Below are 8,759 nucleotides of genomic sequence, written 5' to 3'. Positions count from 1 at the left end.
CTTTGGTCGACATGAGGCTATGCATGCCATATGGTGTGCCCTTTAAGGGCCGCCACCGCCCAAGGACTAAACCAATGGCCGCCCAAGGGCTTAAGCTATAGGCCACTCTCTTTTTTTAAAAAGGGCATGTGTGAACAAAGGAGAAAAACCAAAGCATGGCGGGCAGCAGAAGCCGCAGGCAGCGAGGAGGAAAAGGAAGCTCGTAGCGCGTGCTAGGCTGCTCGAATGAAGTCGCCATAGAAGCGGAAAATGCAGGAGGCTCCCTCGCGATCCTTTTCGGCACCATTTTCGTCGGTTTTGGCGCAGGTCAGAATCCAAAGCTGCCACGTCATTAGAGTGGCTACCGATCAGCGACGTCGCTAATGGGTAAGCCAAATATAGGAAGGGTGGCATGCAACCTACAAAAAGGAAGGGACTCGTGGATTCTTGGCTATCCCTCATCATCTTGTTGGGGTGTTCTCTCCTCCTCATAATCTTGGAAGCCTCCTCCTCATCATCGTGTGTCTCCTTCCCCGGATAATCGACAAGCTCTTAAGCTCACATAATTAAGCTCTTAAGCTCCCCTCCTCATCTGAGGGAGCATTCTCTCTATCTCTCTTCGGGGAATCAACATAGGCGAGGCCCTTGCTCTGATAAGCGAGCTTGAAGTCTAATATCTCTCTTAGGCCAAGTTGTTTTCTTAAGCTCACTTAATTAAGCTCTTAAGCTCCTCATGATCCATATTCGGAAACTCCTTATAATCTCTTAAGCTCTTAAGCTCCTGATAACCTCAAGCTTAAGCCTTAAGCCGTTCTACATCTAGCTAATCTCCCAAGCCTAAGAAAATCTCGCCCTTAGGTCATTCCTAAAGCTCTCTAATCTCCGAAGCTTAACCTATATTGCTCTTAAGCCATCCTAAACCTGCTCGAAGCCCATTAGCCATTCGAATCGAGGAGCAGAAAGTAGAGTAAGCAGAGTTTCATCAATTCCTTGTTTAAGTACCTGATTTAAGCCATATTTTTCCTTGTAAGAGCATTTAAGCTTCTATAGTGATTTGTTAACCATGGATTCTGTCGATTAGCTGGAAATTAGACGGATTGTTTGTTTTAAACTCTGTTGTTGGTAATTGCGTTTGCTACACCTTGTTTCCCGCACCTCTCACAGCCAGGGGCCCGGTGCCTTCCCGGCTCACCTTTCGCACGATTATCCCCCGACAACGGAAGCGATTGTCAATGCGGTAGTTGCCTATGTTGAGGAAAAATGCCGAAGTTGAGGAAAAATGCCGAAGTTGAGGAACTACCAAATCAATGTTGAAACGGATGTAGAGCCATCAATGCGAAGCCGTAGAGGAGAACCATCAAGAGTCGATGCATCTTCTTCTCAAGCTCTTGCTTGATGCTTTAGCCCAATTTTATGTGTGTGTGTGTGTGTGTGTGTAACACCACCACACACCCAAGCTCTTGAACTCTGCACTCAAGCTCAAAATCCTTGTTTGCTACTCCCTAGCTATGGTTGATGCCCTGTGTCTACAGAGCTACCAAGCTTCCCCTCTTTCTTTCTCTTTCCCTCTCTCTTGTTTTCTTGATCTTGAGTGTGAACCCTTTCAGAAAAATTAAAATAAATTTATGGCTTCTTTTGATCTCTCTGTTTGAGGCCTGTCAGACTGTGTGTGTGTGTGTGTGTGAGAGAGAGAGAGAGAGAGACCACACACCATTGTGAGCTTGTAAACTACTGGCTTCCTCGAGCCTTCAATTGCTCAAGTCCCTTGCTTGCAGTGCTACCCAAGAGCATTATGATCCAGTGCTACAACAAGACCTTCAATTTTTGAGCTCATGCTTGCTGCCAATCCAGTGTATGCACATGCCGCCAAGCTCTATGCCTGAGAGCACTGCAAATTCTCCCAATTGTGCTCGTTTTGATGTACTGCCAAATTGCAAGCTCTTAAGCTCTGTCTGTTGGTTGCCGGATTTGACCTCAAATTTCACTTGCTCGTTTTATGCTTCCCTTGAGCCTTTGAATTTCCACTCTCGATGCCTCAAATCTCCAAGCTTTGCCTTCGACTTTGATTGACTCTTGCTTGCTCTCTTGCTCACCTATGTGCTCGACTCTGAGCATGACCTGCTCTGCCCTTTGCTTGCTTGCCCGATTTGGCAAGGCTTTCGATGCTTTACTACACTCAAATTTTTTGCAGCTGCTCGATGCTACTTCCAATGCTCACAAGCTCGGTTGCACTAAGGCCTTTCCAAGCACTGTGTGTACATCTCCATTTCTTTTGAGATTCTCTCAAATCCCCCTCTTCTCTGAGAGGGGTTGCACATGTGAATATGACAAGATCCGAGATCTCACCCGATCTCCTCTGGGTGCTCACTATAGAAGCTTCAATCCGACGCTGTCAAGCCGAATCCACCATCGTCGAGCTCAAGCTGCCATAGCCAAGCTCCATGCTCTTGTGTCTCATTGGGAAACTGTCGCGTGCGTGGTGATCGCTGTCGCCGTCACCGTCACCAAAGCTCTAATACCAGTTGAAGAGTGTGTGAGCGCTAATTCGTGCATGCACGGTGCAATGTGCGTGAGGGAAGAAGAGAAAGAGAGAGTAGACCATGTGTGGGTGGAGTAGGGCTCAAGTGAGCTACTCCTTATTGTTGTATATATGTACAACCAATAAGGTGAGTAGTGGGCAGGTGCCCATCGCCTGGGCGACCGGGCAAGGCACAATCGCCTTTACCCTAATAGAGGCAATAGGTCCATACTCAATGGACTTACTGTCGACTCATTGAGTATGGTGTCTAGGTTAGGGAGAGCACGTACACACACATAGACACACTTGGTCACTTCATCTATTTATGATTGCTTCATCACATACACTGAGCTACTAATTTAGCAGATGGCTATTTTGTTTCTCTCTCTCACACACACTTTGTCACTATAATTTGGCTGAGAATGTATTATCCAAGATAATGTTGTTGATGTATCTGCTGGTTATTATATCTCATGGGTGAATACCTTGAGTCTCTATCTCGTACTTCCCTTAATGGGAGTTGCTGATGATAGCTATGACTTGCTGAACATAATGTCTTGTAGGTGGTCACCAAGTGTTGGTGCTTGGTTTTTCAATGGATGGTGACTTTTGGACACCTATGGTTGGGAAATTGGCCTTAGTTGTGGGCACTTACACTTGCTACTAGGTGTTGGTGTATTAGTGAACTCTGACAAGTATATGTTTTGGTCATGATACTCACTCAAAATAACTACTTCAGGTTGATATTTTTACATCCACTTTTGTTGGCCTGGACTCACTAGATGAAGCAATTTTAATCTTGGTTGACCTTTTGAGTGGTTGCTTGCTGGGATCAATTGTTTTCCATCACCCACAAGCCGTGGGAACCTACCCAATTAAAAAAAAATGATAATATATTTGTCAATTTGGTGTGAACCCCTCACACACCTCTTAAATGAAGGCATATTGGGTAATTACCCTTCTATTGCAGCAATAATAATTGCTTCTCCTCTCCACGCGCTCTCTCCATTTGCTGAACCTCTATTGGCCCGATGCATCGTAGGTTGCACCTGCATATCTTAACCTTTTCTATGCACCATATGGAGGTGCATAATGCATCTCTCTCTTGCTCTTTCCCCTATGCTAGCCCACAATATGTCGATGAGCATCCTCTGGTTTGATGCCGATTAATTGATTGACCTGTTAGGCTACCCATTGTTGTTTGAGCCTCTATGCTCCTTTGAGGCCTGCATGACAGATGGACACTTGGGATATGGACCTGTATTCAATTTTTTCTAATGTAAAAGATTCTACTTGGCTGTTCTCTTGGTCTTGAAACTACTATGGTGGATATTGTTGCCTATTTAACCAAGGTGTTTGAGGGAGAATCGTGGAGTTTGCCTGCTGTTTCACATTGAGGATCTGGTTGATAGGTCAGTACTGTACTATTGAAACTGGCTTTTAAACATATTTTTATGGTTGTTATTATTGATCTAGTATCTATGATTAATCTACATGCCTGCATATTAGTTGAATGATGGTCATGGCTTTGTTTGATGTAAACCGCTCCATATGATCCTTTTTTGCCTCGACTGGTTGATGATGGCTTAAAGTTGGACAGTTTTCTCTTTCTGGTTTACATATGATTAAACCATTCACATACAAAACATTTTGTATCTTTTAAATAGTTCCAACTATTATCAAGGACAATCTTTTGTTTGGTCTCATCCGGCACAGTGCATACAACTGGCCGTTATCTCGAGCGAGGAGCTCATTACTTCTCCACTATGTGCTCCATAGACCATAACTCCGGACATGCCAAAGTGGTTTTTGAAGAAATCTTTGATAAAAATGGCAAGAGAAGGAGGTGTCTCTAACTTCTCTTTGGGAATTCCACGAATAACAATGTTCTTAGAACGTCGCTCCCGTTCCTTCAACTCCTCCACATCCACATTCTCAACATTCTTTGTTTGAACCATAGCTTACATGAGTGAGGAATTATTCTCTCTCTCTCTCTCTCTCTCTCTCTCTCTCTCTCTCTCTCTCTCTTTCTTTTTGAGCTCAATGTTTCCATAGGCGCCAATGCCCTGCTGCATTGTCTCCGTTTGTAGCAGGTTTGCTACCTTCATTCCTTGACTGCCTTGGCTTTTGTGTATACCCACTATCCCCTACTCTGCAGAAGCCTTGCCCTTGCGCTTCCCCCTTTGACATTGCCACCTAGCTTGGGTGCTTCGCTATGATAGCCGCATCACTGCACACCCTCTGTGTGGTGTGGGGAGCACCCCTCAGTGCCATTCTGCTCTTCGTAGCACCCCTCATGCACGTGCAGTATTGAGATCCACAATCCGCTACTTTTCCATGTATCTACCATGTGGCCAACCCTAGAGCTAAGCTTGAGTAGTAGCCGTAGTGTTGCTCAAGACATGTGCAAATGAACGCATACTCTATGTGTTTTCAAGAGCACCTACTCTCTTCAGACCATGGTGGTGAACCTCACTCTCCCCACATTTTGCATTAATGTTGCTTGCCTCGCTTTGCAGCCCGTCATCCACACGACAAGGCTACCTCTCTCTCTCTCTCTCTCTCTCTCTCTCTCTCTCTCTCTCTCTCTCTCTCTCTCTCTCTCTCTCTCTCTCTCTCCGCCCGTGCGATCGTCGGGCTGCAGGGAACACTTACCTGACTAAGGAGCATGCGACATGTGTCCAGGGAGGGATTCTGGAATCCCTCCCCCTTTAATAATAGTATAGATAATTGCCCACTATCTCTATAGACCAATCAATTCTTTTTTTTAATTCTAAAAACAAGTAAATCAAAACTCTATTTTTAGCCAAAAATAGAAGGCAACTCTAAGTCCTTGCCCTTTGGTGTTGGAATTAGGGTTGCAGGAAAACACACACAGCTTGGAGAAGATGAAGGAAACTCAAGGCACACAACGGAGAGTGTTTTACATAGTGTGGAATGGAAAGATAGATAACCCTAGAATGAATGGGCATATATACAATGCACGGGGGAAAAAACCTCCTAGAGAGGAAAAAAATGCCCCGGTGGTCTTAAGTGTGTTCACACACATCAATACCACATGTATATGGTAACAAATCCCCCCTAGGAGTGATACGGTGAATGAGAGCTGACACCTAGAGTAGAGGGAAGTGCCATGCCCTGTGAGGACTATCCACAAAGGGGAGTAAGCCCAAAGCTTTGAACTTCCCACGAGACAATGCCTTTGTGAAAAGATCTACAAGGTTGTCCCGTGTTGGCACATAAGCCAAGCTGATATCTCCTCCTGAGAGCCTCTCCCTAACATAGTGGTACTGCACCTCAATGTGCTTTGTGCGAGCATGAAAAACTGGGTTCCTTGCAACTGCCAATGTTGTCTGACTGTTAGTCTAGATAGTGTTGGTAGTGTCCTGTCCAACACCCAAATCAGCCATGAGGCGTCTGAGCCATACACACTCAACTGTAGCTGTGAAGACTACCCTGTACTCAGCTTCACAACTAGAAGTGGCCACATTAGGTTGCTTCTTGCTCAACCATGATATACATGAATTGCCAAGCACAAAACAAAACCACTTGTGGACACTCGCTTATCAAAAGAACAGCCCAATTTGAGTCCGAAAAAGCATGTAAGTCTGGCAGCAATGATCCCCCTTGGGATAAAACAAGCCAAGATGTAAAGTGCCACTCAAGTAGCCGAAAATCCTCTTGACAGCCTGCCAATGCTTAGACCTTGGGCTATGCATAAATCTGCTGACCTGTGAGACTACAAACTGAATATCCGGCCTTGTGTTGCATACATAAATGAGGCATTCAATAGCAATTTGGTAAAGAGTGACATCTGCAAGACCACCAGCATCATGAAGACTCAATTTCAAACTTGTTTCCATGGGAGTGGCAATAGGTTTGCAATCCTCAAGTCCAAACTTACATAACAATGTTTCTTTGTAACTTTTCTGACACAAGGCAATACCACCATCACACTGGTTAAATTGTATACCCAAGTAATGATGCACAACACCAAATGTTTCATCTTGAAAGTAGCATTCAAATCAGCCTTAAATTCAGCAATATGTCTCTCATTTGGTCCAGTGATCAACAAACCATCTACATAAAGAACCACAATGAGAAGTACATCACCCTCATGCTTTACATATAATGTGCTTTTTGTTGGACTGTTATGAAAGCCTCGTTTGACCAAATGAGTGTCAACCTTCTCATACCAAGCACGAGGAGATTGCTTCAACCCATACAAAGCTTTTTTTACTTTTGCACACCTTATCCTCTTGCGCTTTCTTGACAAAAGCACGATGCTGCGTTGTTACATAAACTTCCTCAAATATGTCACCATTTAACAAAGAAGTAACAATGTCTGATTGATGTACATCCCAACCAAAATGAGCTGCCAATGCACATAGAAAATGCACAGCAGTCGTACGACAAGTGGGAGAAAAAGTCTCTTTATAGTGATCAATCTCACCACCCGGCTTGCGTTTCAACTTGTAAACCCACTTTATACCAATGGTCTTTTTGCCAGGAGGCAAATCACATAAAGTCCATGTGTCATCTTCTATAAGTGCATCATATTTTGATTGCATGGCAGCCATCCAATTTTTTGAATTCTGTGCTTCATCAAAAGACAGAGGTTCGTCAACATCATGTAAGCTAGACACAACCAAAGCATAACAATCTGATGCACACGATGCATGGAAAGAGTCTGAACGAGTGTGACTAGACAAAAGTGAATCCAATTTACTGTCAGAAAATGTATGCACCACTCATTTTGGCATACCTCTAGCCTACTCATTTTAAGCCCTTTCCTCATCAAGTAGAGAATGTACATCTACATCAGTAATAGGCTGATCTCTAATATTTTTAGAAACCCGTATAGGCTATACATTTGACTCATTGGAATTTATATTTGTACTTCCACCATTGAAAAGAGGCAGCAGAGTGTCATAAATGTCATGTGAGCTTACATTACTGTCTCTAGTACATGACATCAAGTGCTGAACAAAATCTTCCACAAACACAAACATCCCGTGAAACCAAAATACACTTTGATTGTGGATGATACAACCTGTAACCTTTGCTTTCAGCATTATAACAAAAAAAAAAAACCATTTGACAGCCTTATCATCCAGTTTTTTTGTGTTATGTTTGTGGCACCAAAGAATATGCCAAACAACCAAAAATGCGTATGTGCTCAATAGAAGGCTTTCTATCATGCCATGCTTCATATGGAGTTAATAGACTGCAAAGCTTTCATACGATACTTGTTTAGTATATAAGTGGCACACATGATGGCCTCAAGCCAAAAGAATGTGGCAAAGCTTGACTTTTGACCATACATCGTGCCATTCCCGTAAGTGACCTATTTTTCCTCTCAGCATCACCATTTTGCTGAGACATATAAGGCATTGTACATTGATGTTTTATCCCATGACTAGCCAGAAATGCATTAAATTCATGAGAGATATACTCCCCCCCTCGATTCGAACGGAGGGTGCCCATAGTACATTTCAAGACATTTTCAGCCAAAGCCAAAAATTGTTTGAAGCACATAAATACTTTGGACTACACTTTAAGCGGAAATACCCATGCATGCATGGAGTAATCATCAATGAAAGTCATGAAGTAAAGGTAATTGCCCAAGGATGGACTTTGCATGGGCCCACAAACATAACTATGCACAAGCTGCAACCTGCATGTGGCCCTAGCTAAACCATCCTTTGGAAACTTAGAACGCTGTATCTTACCCAAAATACAGCCTTCACAAACGTGTTTGTTAGGTGCATCAAGAGGTAGCAAAGAAGCAACCATATCAGATTTCACAAACGCAGCAAACTGGCAAAATTCAGATGACCAAAACATGCATGCCAAAGTTTTGCATCCGAAATAGCCTTTGAATACAAAACTACATTTGCAAAATTCTACCCACACTTGTCATACAAAGTGAGCTTATACAGCCCACGACATAAAATGTCAAATGCAAAAATTTCATCACCGAAACTGAGATCATGTACTTTACATCTGTCATACAAATTTGACTAAAAGACCAAGTCTAGCAAGTGCAGATACAGCCAAAAGATTCTTTTTGATCCCAGGTACGTAAAGTGCATCAACAAGTGTGAAAGAACCGCCATTTGCAACATAGTCTGCAACAACTGACATGCATGCATCATGGACAATAGGATTATAGATACACTATGCACTAAAAGCACATTCTGCATCAACATCAGCATCACAATCTCCTTTCATAGAGGACTCAACAGTATGCATTTGTAGT

Source organism: Adiantum capillus-veneris, chromosome 15, assembly GCF_014529385.1.
Source record: "Adiantum capillus-veneris isolate H3 chromosome 15, ASM1452938v2, whole genome shotgun sequence".
In the NCBI taxonomy this organism is placed as follows: domain Eukaryota; kingdom Viridiplantae; phylum Streptophyta; class Polypodiopsida; order Polypodiales; family Pteridaceae; genus Adiantum; species Adiantum capillus-veneris.
This window is presented reverse-complemented; position numbering follows the sequence as displayed.